A 13,266-nucleotide genomic window follows, 5' to 3' on the forward strand; every position below is an offset into this window, starting at 1 on the left:
GGTTCAGGGCTTTTCTGTCTCAAAGGGAAATGTGAGCTTCCAGCAGCCACAGGACACCTGGGGAGCGGCTCTTTTTCTGGAGCTCAAAGCCTCTTTTGGAGAAAGGTCTGGCCTCCCGGGGGGTGGGGTCACCTCATCCAGGGCACGTGTGGCGCCTCCTGAGGGCTCCTCACCCCACATCACTCTGACTGTCCTCAGGCTGCCCTGCCCACCGCTACCCTCCACGCCTGCTGTCCACTACCCCCTTAGAGGGATGCTGTCCATGGCAGCCCCCAGCCCCCTATCCAGAGCTGCAGCAGGGCCCACGGGAGCCCCCACAGTGGGAGGCTCGTGTGTTCATTCCACAAACACCTATGGAGCCCCTGCCTTCCGGGGGCCATGGAGCCAGGTGCTGAGGACTTGCTTGGCCCCAGGCTCCTGCCTGGCAGGACACGCTCAGGGCCTCTGTTGTCCTGAGGGCTCTGGGGTAGCGGCAAAGCCTGGGGGCCTCTAGGTGGTGGCAGCCAATTGGACCCATCCACACGTCCTTGAGTCCTCACCCTTCTCCTGTCCCAGGGCCGGCAGTGGCCACCTCACAGGGGCTTCACACCTCCTCGGGGTGGACCCTCCCCAGCCCAGCCCCGTGATCTCAGCCAGAGGCAGAGCTGCAGCAAAGGAGGGGTCCACACAGCCCCCAGGGCTCCTCAGCCCGGCCACAGCAGGATGCCATGTCCCTGGGGCTTGAGGCATCTGCCAGTGAGACTCCTCTTCCCTGGGGGCAGGTTGGCAGGGGGAGGGGGGACAAGAGGGCAAGAAGACCACGCCCCACCTGGGGACACAGGAGAGGCCAGGCTTCCCCTCCACAGGGAGCAGGGGTGCAGGCAGGTGAGGGTTAAACCCACAGCGCGGGGGTGCCTCCCCCCACCCTTCCCTGGGACCCTGGAGGGACAGCTGGCCCACCACCGTCACCTGTCGGGGCTCAGGCAGCACAGCTGTGCGAACGACGCAAGCCCAGGCCTCTGATCCAGGCTGCTCAGAACAAAGTGCCCATGCGTGCACCCAGCCTCCCGCTCTGGGCAAGAGCAGAGTCCAGCCTGCAGGGCAGCACAGCTGGGAGCGTACCCCCCGACCCAAGTACCCAGCGCCCCCCGGGCGTACCCCTGACCCGAGTGCCCAGCGCCCCCCGGGCCTCCCCCTGACCCGAGTGCCCAGCGCCCCCCGGGCCTCCCCCTGACCCGAGTGCCCAGCGTCCCCCCGGTGTCCCCCTGACCCGAGTGCCCAGTGTCCCCTGGGCGTCCCCCTGACCCGAGTGCCCAGTGTCCCCTGGGCCTCCCCCCAACCTGAGTGCCCAGGGTCTCCCAGGCATCCCCCTGACCCATGTCCCCCAGACCCAAGTACCCAGCATCCCCCAGGGTGTTCCCCCCAACCCCTGGTGCCCAGTTCACAGCAGGGAGCATGCTGAGTCCATGGCCCATAGGCGGCACCAAAAACCAGCTGGTCCACATACCCTGGCCACGTCCACTCAGCACAGGGCAGCGCGTGACCAGCACCCTCAGCCCTTTCTTGATACCATGATGGGGACCCCACCGCCAAGCAGCAGCCCCACCACTCGGTGGCAGTGAGGGAATGACCTGATGGTGACGGTGAACACGCTGAACTGCATCCTCAGGCCCACGAGGTGGGAACCAGACACCAAGCACCTTGTCAGTAACTTGCCAGCTTCGCTGACCTCCTCGTCCTACGACCCCCGAGCTGAGAATGAGCACAGCCCCCATGGCTGGAGAGCCACCTTCTCCCACCTCCACAGGGTCTGTGGGTCCACACTGGGGGCAGGGGGTACCCCTTCTCTGGTCGGGCCGTGCACACCCACACCTGGACAGAGCCAGAGCAGGGCCAGAGCCACCCACAGACCCTGGCAGCAGAGGGGCCGACCCGGAGGCCTAGAGACCGTAATAAGTAGGAGAATGATGAACCCCAGAAAGAGACGTCCATGTCCTCACCCCAGAACCTGTGGATGTGACATTATTTGGAAAAGGGTCTCTACAGACGTCAACAGGGCTTTGAGAAGAGACTGTCCTGGAGTAGGGTGGGCCCTAGATCCAGTGGGAAGGGTCCTTCTAAGAGACAGGCGAGGAGAAAACATGGACAGAGGATGTGGTCAAGTGAAGTCAGAGGCGGAGACGAGCAATGCGGCCCTAAGCCGAGGAACACCTGAAGCCACTGGGGGCTGGAAAGGCAGGAGGACCCTCCCCTGGAGCCTCCAGTGGGAACACGGCTCTGCCCAAGCCTTGAACTCAGACTTCTGGCCTCCAGGACAGTGGGGGTGGGTTTCTGTTGCTTTAAGCTCCCCAGTTTGCTAGAGCAGCTCAGTCCCCGTGCCCTCCTGACAGCCGCGTGGCTGCGCTGGGACGGCTCCATCTTCCCAGGAGTCGTCTGGCTCCTCCCGTCAGCCTCGGGGCACAGCTGCCCCTCACAGCCCCAGTCAAGACTCATCTTTGGTCTAGGGGCTGTCCAAAAACACTGAAAGTCAAAAGCACAAACAACTCCCCTCTAGACATGTACATTTTATAACTTAGAAGAAACGGACCAATTCCTTGAAAACCACAACCAAAACTCACCCAAAATGTAACTGATACCAAAGAGCCCTTTGGCTATTGAAGAAATTGAATCTGTAAAGATATGAAAAGGAAATGTCTGGCCGGGCTCGGTGGCTCACGCCTGTAATCCCAGCACTGTGGGAGGCTGAGGGGGGCAGATCACGAGGTCAGGAGATGGAGACCATCCTGGCTAACACGGTGAAACCCCATCTCTACTAAAATACAAAAAATTGGCCGGGCGTGGTAGTGGGCACCTGTAGTCCCAGCTACTTGGGAGGCTGAGGCAGGAGAATCACTTGAACCCGGGACATGGAGGCTGCAGTGAGCCAAGATTACACCACTGCACTCTAGCCTGGGTGACAAGAGTGAAACTCCATTTCAAAAAAAAAAAAAAAAAAGCAAATCAACCAATTAAAAGACTAAGAAAAACCATATGATTATATCTCTGATAGATACAGGAATAAACATTAAACAAAATTCAATACTATTCATAATAAAAACTCAGCAAATTAGGAAGAAAAGGGAACTTCTTCAGCTTAATACAAGACATCTGCAGAACCCATAGTCCTCATAATATGTAATGGGGAAAACTGAAAGCTTCACTGTTAGATGAAGCACAGGACAAGAACATCCAGTCCCACTGCTTCTATTCCACATCACACTAGTCTGGCTAGCCAGAGTCATAAGGCAAGAAAAAAGAAAGAATGCAATATGGGGCCAGGAGCGGTGGCTCACGCCTATAATCCCTGCACTTTGGGAGGCTGAGGCAGGCGGATCAGGAGGTCAGGAGATTGAGACCATCCTGGCTAACTTGATGAAACTCATCTCTACTAAAAATATAAAAAATTAGCCGGGCGAGGTGGCGGGCACCTGTATTCCCAGCTACTCGGGAGGCTGTGGCAGGAGAATGGTGTGAACCCGGGAGGCAGAGCTTGCAGTGAGCTGAGATCACACCACTGCACTCCAGCCTGGGTGACAGAGCGAGACTCCCTGTCAAAAAAAAAAAAAGAAAGCAACATGGATGCCGTCAAAGGCACTGCATGGAGTGAAACTTTACACAAAGTTTTAGAATTGGTGAAACTAATCTATCGTGAAACACATGCGAGGACAATGGTTCCCTCTGGGGTGGGCATGAGGAATGTTCAGGGTGACCGGAGTGTTCTGTCTTGACAGAGCTGTGGGTTACTGATGCCACATTTGTCAAAACTCATCCAGTTGTAACCTAAAATACGTGTATTTCATGTCAGTGGGTTGAGGATTCACCATTGCAAACCCTGAGGGCTCCATCGGGGGAGGCCCCTACAGGTGGCTGCTGTGCCCATAGCTGCCCACCCAGAGACCCCACCGGGACCTGGGCCTGTTCATACAGAGCCCTGTGAAGTGGAGGCCGCACCCCCCAGCACCACCCCCATTGCACACACCCTTCCGGACCACCTAGCGTGTTCTCACACATGCTCAGAGGGAAAAAGTGTCTCTGACCTTCTCACGTTCCCTGTGTACCCTCCTTCCTGAATCTGCGTTACAAGCCACCCCTGAGAAGCCCCTTCTGAGCTATCCTTCCCTCCAGGTCCCAGAGATGCACAGCTAGGCACCCGCAGGCTGCAGCAGCTCCCACCCGGAGGCCCTCGGTGCTCTGGCGCAGGAACGCAGGCCGAGGTGTGGGGCGAACTGTCCAGCCACGTAGCCGCACAGCTGGTAACTCACCCCACTGTTCCCAGGGGCTCAGAATCCCAGGGGCTCAGAAGGGGACAGACAATCCCAAGAGACAGGTCGGCCATCACCACTGAGTGGGAGAGGCCACAGCTCTGTGTCCCAGACAAAGGCCGAACACAAAGGTCACATGGCCACCTCACTTGGGCAGGGGGGGCTCATGCCCAGGAGCAGCCCCTGTATCTGGCCCAGCCCCTGTCCTGGCCTGGGGTCTGCAGGTTAGGCAGATGCCCTCCCCCTCCCCTTCAGGCCCATCACTTTGTGGGGTCCTCTGAAGCTGGGCCTGAGGGGGATGCAGCCCCCAGACTGGTTCCCCCCAGTCCCAGGCCCTCCTGGAGGCTCATGGCTTGGCACAGGCAGAAACCAGAGAGTTTGTGTGGGGAGGGGAGGGCAGGGCAGGGCGGGCCACACACGGAAAGGCATCCTCCCCTCCACTCCCCGCCTCCCTCCACAAGAGTCACGCCATTCCCCAGGCCAGTCTGGTCCCACAGGCCCAGGATCACAGTCCACATGGAGTCTGGACTGCTGTTTAATTTGGTGAGGGACTTGAGGATGGGATTTTGCCCCTACTAACGACAAGTCTGTAATAACACGGGCACAAAAGTTCTAGAAGGAACCATTTTGCTACCCACGGTGACTCAGACAAGGACCACCAAGGGAACCAAATTGTTTGGTGACAGGCAACGGGAATCGGAAAGCACTGGGCTAGGGGAGCCCAGCCTGGGTCCATCACAGGGACAAGTGCAGCTGCAGTGTCAGTGGTGGAACAACACGGAGACGCAGCACCCAACAGAGGAGCCGGCTGAGGGTGCTGGGTGGAGACTGGGGGCTCAGCCCACAGGAAATTCAAGGAGTGAGGAATGAGGCAAATGGCCTAGGAAAGCGTCAGGCGCATCAAAATGCCAAACTTCTGGCAAGACAACCAGGCCAATACACGGGCCCCGCGAGCCACTATCCCTCAGTGGGAAATTTGACTTCTCCAACTTTGTCCCTTTTCAAGATGATTTTGACTCTCTGTGGTCTCTTGCAATTTGATACGAATATTACAGTCACCTTGTCCATTTCTGCACACACACACAAATCAGCTGGGATTCTGACAGGGATTGTGTTGGATCTGTACATCAGTTTGGGAAGTATTCTCGTCGTAGCTATTATTAAATCTTCCTATCCATGAACATGGATGTCTTCACTTATTTAGATCTTAATTTATTTCCAGTGTAGTTTCAGTGTACAAGTCTTGCACTTCTCTTGTTAAATTTATTCTTTTTTGTTTTGTTTTTTGAGACAAAGTTTCACTCTTGTCACCCAGGCTGGAGTACAATGGCACGACCTCAGCTCACTGCAACCTCTGCCTCCCAGGTTCAAGCTATTCTCTTGCCTCAGCCTCCCAAGTAGGTGGGATTACAGACCTGCGCCACCATGCCGGGCTAATTTTTCTATTTTTAGTAAGATGGGATTTTGCCATGTTTCCAGGCTGGTCTCAAACTCCTGACCTCAAGTGATCCACCTGCCTCAGCCTCCCAAACTGCTGGGATTACAGGCGTGAGCTACCGTGCCCAGCACAGATTCGTGTTTGAATCCATGCATCTGTTCACTAATTCACTGAATTTGTTCTCTAATGGGAGTGTCCCCACGTCAGGAGACACTGAAGTATTTACAGTCAGTGTCTGCTGCTTCCTTTGAAACGGTCAGCAGAAAACATAGAGGCAAGTGTGTAACGTGTAAAACACATATGGGCAAGTTGCCTGCACGGCTGACCCTGAGCGTTGCGTGTGCGGATGTTCTCCAGGCTATTCAGCCTTTGCTTGAAAACCTTCACATCACGCAGCTGCTGGGAGGTCACCGTGTTGGCACAATCTCTCCCCTGGACCCAGCCATGGCTCTGGCTGAGATGACCTGGGCAGTGCCTTCGGCTCAGGCACAGCTTGGGGAGGCTGCTTCTTAGGGAGAGGTGCCAGGGCTGCTGTACCCAACCCAGCCTCCCCATGTGGCTGGCCCTGGGCTGTCTGGCTTAATGGCCCCCTCGCTGGGGCAGAACCTTCTCTAGCACGGAGCAGGTGCCTTTGTCCACAGCCTCCCGGGCATGAGCCCCCTGCGCTCCCCGATCCCAGACGCAGACCCCAACCCAAGCCGTTGTTCCAGGAATAAAGGGGCAGCCACTGTGGACTACAGGGATTTGTGAGCGAGACAGGCCGGACGGGTGACGGCGGCTGGGACACCCTGTCTCCCTACTTCCAGCCTCGTGCCTCGCACCCCCTCCCTCCGTTTGCCCCTCCTGGCCGTGCTGCCCCACCCAGCCTCACCCAGCCCAGCCACTGTCCCGACGCTGTCCTTTCAGAATAGGGAGTGATGTTCAGCCAGACCCCGGTTCCCCACGCCCTGAGTCCCCCACAGCTCCTCATGGTCCCTGTTAACAAACACGCTTGCAGGGGGCGGCTGTCCACATGCAGAGCCCTCGCTGCCGTGACACGGCCAGCCCAAGAGGCAGGGGCTATAGCCGCTGCTGTCATGAGGGTGGCGGGAGATGCCAGCCCGGAGCCAAAGTGTCTGGAGCGGCTCACAAAGGGTGGTTCATGGGGGTGCCGCCCCAGGACTGCAGTCCACCTGCCTGAGCTCCTTTGTGATGGCCGTAAATTTTTATGAGCGCTGGAAGAGCTGAGGCCTCACCTTGCCAGGGAACAGACTCAGAACAAATGCTGGAGGTGACTCTCCTCCTGTTCTCGGAGCTGCCGTGAAAAGTCTCTGCCACAGGGTGGACGGGAGGGACGGGGCAGCGGATGGACTGAGGACCCATGGGGTGGTCAGGGCCCATCTGCCAGCACAGAAGATTGCTGCTGCTCTGACCACCTGAACAGAGACGGTGAGGACAGGGCACCAGCTGGGGGCAGAGGCCACTGTGACAGCCGTCCTCTCCCTTCCACACCAGTGCCCCAGCTACTCCATCCTGCAGCCAGCCCTCCTGGCTCTGTCAGCTCAGCTCCTTTCAAAGCCCAAACATCCCACAGCTAAACCTGGAGGTGGGCGCAGTGGCTTACACCTGTTCTCCCAACACTTTGGGAGGCTGGACCAGAAGGGATCACTTGAGCGCAGTGAGCCACGATCTTACTGCTGGCACTTCAGCCTGGACAGCAGAGCAAGACGCATCTCCAGGAAAAGAAAGAGGCAGGCCGGGCGCGGTGGCTCACGCCTGTAATCCCAGCACTTTGGGAGGCCGAGGCAGGTAGATCACAAGGTCAGTAGATCAAGACCATCCTGGCTAACACAGTGAAACCCCGTCTCTATTAAAAATACAAAAAAATTAGCCGGGCGTGGTGGCAGGTGCCTGTAGTCCCAGCTACTCGGGAGGCTGAGGCAGGAGAATGGCGTGAACCCGGGAGATGAAGCTTGCAGGGAGCTAAGATTGCACCACTGCACTCCAACCTGGGCAACAGAGCGAGACTCCGTCTCAAAAAAAAAAAAAGAAAGAAAGAAAAAAGAGGCCAGCCACTGTGGTTCGTGCCTTCACCCCACACCCTGACCACCCCACGCCCCCCGCCTCACGCCCCTCCCCATCTCACGCCCCCTCCCCCATCTCACATCCCTCCCCACCTGACACCCCCTCACCCCTCACTCCCCCTCCCCCGCCTCATGCCCCCTCTGGTCCCTTTGCCTCCTTTTTGTTCACTTTGAGCAGAGTCTGGGAGACACACCTGCCTGGCCCCTTCCTCTTCCTTTCCGGAACATTTGCTTCTGAAGCTGCTGGCGGCACAGGGCAGGGTAGGTGTCTCGCCAGGGAAGGAGCTGGGGACACAGAGCCCTGAGCAGGGCCGGGGCAGAGTCCACAGGCGGGCCTCGCCCATTGCTCGTTCATCCACTTGTTTCTGTGTTAATTTTGCTTTTTTTCCCCTAAGAATTTAATAAACGCCCCCTGCCCCGGCCCTGCCCTGGCCTTAGAGATGGGTCTCAAAATCCCGGGGCCCAGCTGGGAGGAGAGGCCGCGGTCCTTGCTTCTGCTCAGGGCACGCACCCTGCTTTCAGGGCGGTGTGGCCTCAGGAGAGGGTCTGAGGGGCCGCCCTGCCCTTTTCTGTGAGTGCCACGGTGGCCAACTGCCAGGAAAGTAAACATCTCCCAGAGAGAGAAACTTCACAGGGCGGAGGCTGCCAGGGTGGCCCAAGAGGTTCCAGACCGAGGGGCTGAAGGCAGCTCTTGTCCAAGGAGAAGCCCTTCCCAGGCACCTACTGGTCAGAGCTGGGCCCTCACACCTGTTCCCAGAGGGCGAGTCCCCGTCCCCGCGTGCCCGGCAGCCTCTGTGACGTTCACCAGGGCCACTGAGTGCACCAGGCGCCTGGCTGGGCCAGAAGGCGAAGGACAGAGGGCTCGGCGGAGCTTTCCTGACACGTGATGACGGTGGGCAGAGCCCTCCCTTGAAACCAGCCCAGCAACGCATGCCAAGTTCATCCACCTGGTGGGACTAAACCCCTCTGAGGAGAGGGGACCCTTCGGGGACATAGGCTGGGGTTCTGGGGAGTGAGGCTCTGTGATCCCAGCCCCAGGACCACCACACAGCAGGCCCACAAGCCCAGGCAGGGGCTGCAGCCACAGGGCTGTGCGGGGCGGGAGCACCTCCTCCTGGGACCCCTGCAGCCCCCGCCCCACCGTCCCAGGCTCAGGGACCTCCTCCCGGATGTTTCTTCTGGAGCCTGACCCATGGGCTTTTCCTCACTGTCTCTGAGATAAAATCAAAAGCAAATCTTTAAAGGCCATCTCCAAACACCAAAGGCCGGAACGAAGAAAAAGTAAAGCTTCCTCTCGGGAGCTTCCTGCTTATCTAAAAACGCCTGCGCCAGCAGCACCTTCCAGCCCAGCAGGGTCCCTGGACCTCAGCCTCTGGCAGGGGCCGGACCCAAGGCCATGTGAGCCACGCAGAAGGTGCCAGGCCCTGGCATGCGGTGCCACAGGAGGGGGATGGTGACCAGCCCTGTGGCTCAATGTCAGTGTCCACGTGTGTGGAGTCTCCTGCTCAAAGGCAAAATGTCCTTCAGTCCTATGAGGAGGCAGCAAGGTGGCTCAGCAGTGCCCCCCACCACTCAAATATCAAAGAGCTGCCTTGTCTGGAAACAGAGTCCTTGCAGATGTCATTGAGATGCGGTCATACCGGATCAGGACGGACCCTAAATCCAAAGTCAGAAGACACGGCACATGACAACTGAGGCAGAGGCTGGAGCGACGAGGCCACAGCTAAGGCACAGCCGAGCGCCAGGGGCTGGAAGAGGCGGGAAGGCTGTCCCGTCCCCCAGGGACCCTCCGTGGTGCAGGCCCTGCAGCTCCCGGTCTCAGGCTCCCGCAGCCTCGTTCCACAAGCCGGGGTGTGCTCCGGCGCATCCAGGGGCAGTTTCCCCTCCTCCCCGTGGTCAAGGCTGCAAGCCTGCCTCCTTCCCTCCTTCCCTCTTTCCCTGCCCAGAGCCCCACCTACCTCAGAAAGGAGGAGATGGTGTGAGACTGGCTCTGCCTACAAGCCCGGCCCGGGTGTTTTGAAACCAGAGGTCCATGAACGTTTTTAATCCATAGGTGGACAGTACCAAACCCCAGTATGGACCGTGCGTGGGCACCCGGCATGCGATGACAGGAGATGCCGGCCAGGAAATGCAGTGAGCCAAATGCCCTCCGCCCAAAGCCACAACACCCACAACACTCACAATGCCCACACCGCCCACAACACCCACAATGCCCACACCACCACCCACAACACCCACAATGCCGACACCACCACCCACAACACCCACAACTCCCATACCACCACCCACAACGCCCACAAAACCGCCCACAATGCCAACACCACCCACAACACCACCCACAGTGGCCACAACACCCACAACACCACCCACAACACCCACACCAGCCACAACACCCACAACACCACCCACACTGCCCACAACACCCACAACACCACCCACAACACCCACACCAGCCACAACACCCACAACACCACCCACACTGCCCACAACACCCACACCACCACCCACAATGCCCACAACACCATCCACAATGCCCACAACACCCACACCACCACCCACACCGCCAACACCCACAACAGCGCCCACAATGCCCACACCACCCACAACACCATCCACAACGTCCACAACGCCCACAACATCCACAACACCACCCACAACACCCACCCCAACAACACCCACAACACCACCCACAACGCCCGCAACACCCACAACATCCCCCAGAACACCCACACCAACAACCGCAATGCCCACACCACCACCCACTACAACCACAACGCCACTCCTGGCTCCACGCCCAGGCACCATGAAAACCTCCATCCAACAAGAGCTGGTGCATGGACAACCACAGCATCCATGCACCATGGCCAACAGCCCAGCAGCCCAAGGTCCACCCACAGATGAGCCACGAACTGCAGGCAGGCCGGCCACGTGCAGGGCGCCACTCAGCCACGAGAAGGAAGGAGGCGCAAGCACACACCACACCAGGATGAAACCTGAGGCAGGACCCCGACTGACAAAGGCTGCGCACAGAGGGACACAGCGTCTGATGCCATTTCTACAAAACATCCAGAACAGGCCAAGCCAGAGAGACGTGGAGGCTCCCAGGCCTGGGGAAGGGGTGGGGAGCCAGTGCTTATAGAGACGGGGTTGCCTTTTGGGGTGATGAGGACATTCGGGACTTGACAGAGGTGAGGGCCACCCAAGTGTGCACTTTAAAATCAGTTAACACCAGCCAGGCACGGTGGCTCACACCTGTCATCCCAGTGCTGTGGGAGGCCGAGGCAGATGGATCACCTGAGGTCAGGAGTTCGAGACCAACCTGGCCAACGTGGCAAACCCCATCTCTACTAAAAATACAAAAAACATTAGCCAGGCATGGTGGCGGGCGCCTTGAACCCCAGCTACTCAGGAGGCTGAGGCAGGAGAATTGCATGAACCCAGGAGGCGGAGCTTGCAGTGAGCTGAGATCGGACCACCACACTCCAGCCTGGGCAACAGAGCGAGACCCTGTCTCAAAAAAATAAATAAAATAAAATAAACTTGGCTCCATGGAAACTATTTTCTTTCCTAATGGTGGGGGAGGAAGATTTTTCCATTCCCTGCCCTCCCACGTCACCCCACACAGAAGCCAGAGGCCCAGGGCCCCTCGACTGTCTCTGAGAGCACCTTGGAGAGACTCCAGGGAAGCCTGGCCACCTCACACAGCAGCAGGAGGCACCTCCAATCAGCACCAACGCAAACAGCACTGCCCACTCCACAGCCCACCTGCCCACTTCTTCCCAGCCAACAGGACCCAGGCCTGCCCAGATGTGGGCTGGGTGTGTGCCCGGTGTGGGGTGGGCATGTGGCCGGGTATATCCCCAGGTGTGGGGGCAGCCCCGTCCCAGGGCAGTGCCCGAGTGGGAATGGGCAAAGGACATGCTGGGCTGGTGGTGGTGAGGAGACACAGGACACGGGAAGGACGTCCGTCCCAGCCGCCGTGGGTGGGGTGTGGGCCTCAGTGGGCAGTGGTGGTACAGGCAGGGCCTCACCGCTTCACCCCGTCCTCACCCCAGCAGCCCCGGAGCAGCAAGTGGACTCAGAGAGCTCCCGGGAAGGGGCTGCCCGCTGATGCGGGAGGAAGACGGAACTGTCACCCCTGGCTGGGTGGGAACAGAGGGACAGGACCCCACCCACCATCAGGGGCCTGCCCATCACAGGGTCCCACAGACCCCACCCGGAGAGCGAAGGACCTTCCCAAAGGGCACGGCGCTGCCACGGTGACAACCCCCAGCCTCCCAGGTCAGGGGCCTTCCCATTGTTGGTCCCCCAGAGGCTCCCAGTCCACTCCCCCCATACCCCACTCTAGCTCACAGAGCCCCTGAGGGTAGAGTCCTGAGTGCCCCCCAGGCCTCGGTCTTCCCACCCAAAGTGGCTCCTGTGCTCCACATCGAACCTCCCCTCCCGAGGTGCCCCTGCCCACACACCACCCTGCACCAGTGGGGTCAGAGCCTCCAGGAGACGAGGCCTCGGCCCAGCGTCCCTCCCTGCCTCCTGCCTCCAGCCTCAGGCCTGAAACACAAACCCTGGATCTGTTTCATCACACAAGTCTCAGCGTTTGACTCTAGCTTCATGATGGCCTTGTTGTAGGCAGGTGTCTGCTTTTGAACCAACCGTTGGTTCATGTCCCCAAGGAACTGGGTGCGTAAATCTCGGCACATTTAATGCACCTGACTTTCAGCCTCTGGCAGGATTTCAGGATGTGCGAGTGACTCGTCTGACCTGGGTCCAGGCACAGTGGCCCCAGCCGTACCCTGGGGGCTGAGAGTTCATTTCCCCCCGCTAGGACTGGGCCAGACCCCTGCCTGGCTGCCCGCGCCCCAGGCCTGAGCTGGGCTGTTCCCCGGGCCTGGGACACCTCCACTGCAAGGTTCCTGGAGCACATTCTCCCAGGACACAGAGGCAAAGAGAGAAACAGCAGGGTCCCCCCAGGATGCACATCTGGGGTCCAGTTGTCATGTGTGTGGCATGAGGGGAGGGGTGTGTTCCTGTGCATGGCAGTGTGTGTCCATGTGTATGCACGTGTCGTGTGTGTGTTGTCTGCACACGTGTGGGCACCGTGTGTCCGTGTGTGCATGTGTGTTGTATGTGTTGTCTGCACATGTGTGTGGGCACTGTGTGTCCGTGTGTGCATGTGTTGTGTGCATGTCCGTGTGTTGTGTGCATGCACCGTGGGTGCGCGTGTTGTGTGTGTGCATTGTGTGCCATTGCGCCCATGACATAAGGTGACATGTGCAGCTTCCAGAGGTACCCCGTGGGCTCCAGCACAACCCAGGGAGCAGAGGCCGGCCCGTCTTCCGTCCCGTGTCTTCGTTTCCTTGTTTGTACAACAGGGACCCTCCCAGAACCCCCAGGGTGACTCCGGGGAGCGTAGTGACAACCAGCAGGTCTGTGAAATCCCTGGGCGTAGTGACTGGCACCTCCCGAGTGCAGCCCGAGGGCAGGG

This window comes from Rhinopithecus roxellana, chromosome 20 (assembly GCF_007565055.1).
Source record: "Rhinopithecus roxellana isolate Shanxi Qingling chromosome 20, ASM756505v1, whole genome shotgun sequence".
Taxonomy (NCBI): Eukaryota; Metazoa; Chordata; class Mammalia; order Primates; family Cercopithecidae; genus Rhinopithecus; species Rhinopithecus roxellana.